Source organism: Nicotiana attenuata, unplaced genomic scaffold (genome assembly GCF_001879085.1).
Source record: "Nicotiana attenuata strain UT unplaced genomic scaffold, NIATTr2, whole genome shotgun sequence".
NCBI lineage: Eukaryota > Viridiplantae > Streptophyta > Magnoliopsida > Solanales > Solanaceae > Nicotiana > Nicotiana attenuata.
The window spans coordinates 10,711-11,781 of NW_017676819.1; positions in this window are offsets into that span (position 1 = coordinate 10,711).

Here is a 1,071-nt window from a genome sequence, read left to right on the forward strand (position 1 = left end):
GGTTTTACCGGCAAGGTTTTTAATGAGGCAACATCTATGTGCTACCTAAGGAAAACTCAACAAGTATTCAAGGCTTCTCATCGATCGACCTCGAATACTGGGGGGCATCCCCCATGGGAGGTCACCTCCTCGAAGAAGTCAAAATGTGCCAAAAAGGGTTTCGATAGGAAAATGATGTATCGGGCCAAACGGTCGATCGAACCGTGTCCGTATAAAATAACTGAGCCCTTGACAGCGAAAATATGTATACTTGTGCCAAGTAATCAAGAAATATTTTTTCCATCAAAACGCTTTGCGCTTCGAAGAAATCCGCTATTTTTTCATGAAACGGCTCTAGAGCCAGAAAATTCCCGAACACTCGGGGACAGACGTCAAATACTCAAAGTCACATGGCCTCCGGGCCGAAAACATCGAACTAGTAAGCCCTCAATGAGGCAACTCCAAGTTTACACAAAACGGCTCCAGAGCTAAGAAACTCTCAATATGTCGGGGACTATCGCCGACTGCCACCCCATCGCCTTATCAAAAACCCGAGGCTATAAGACCCCATGTGGGGAACCTCGAGCTCGTAAGACCTTTATAAGGCAATACCAATATCTATAAGACCTCATGAAAGGTATGAACTATACTTGTACCAAGTAACCAAAACTGTACGACCTCAAGTAAGGCATGTAAAAAGTTATAAGACCTTACAAAAAGGAATAATCCCGGTCATAAAGCTAAGGCTATATATTCGAACTTGGAAGACCCCTAATAAGGCATACCCTTGATATAGACGCCGAAGTTACTTCACTCGGAGACTAAAAGGCTACGGCCAAAAACAATTGACTACGGTCACAAGTCTACGACCAAACTAATGCGACTCGGGGACACTCGACCGTCGTTATAAAATCACAGGCCTTCAATTACTTCGAAAATACTTCGAAAAGAACCGGTTAAAAGAGCTACCCTCGAAACAAGCAAAAAAGCTTCGACCATGTTAGCTCCAAACTATAGGCTTCGAAACACTCAGCCACCGAGCGAAACCTCCCGGGGTGCTCATTTATCGCTACATAACGGCTCACAATCAAG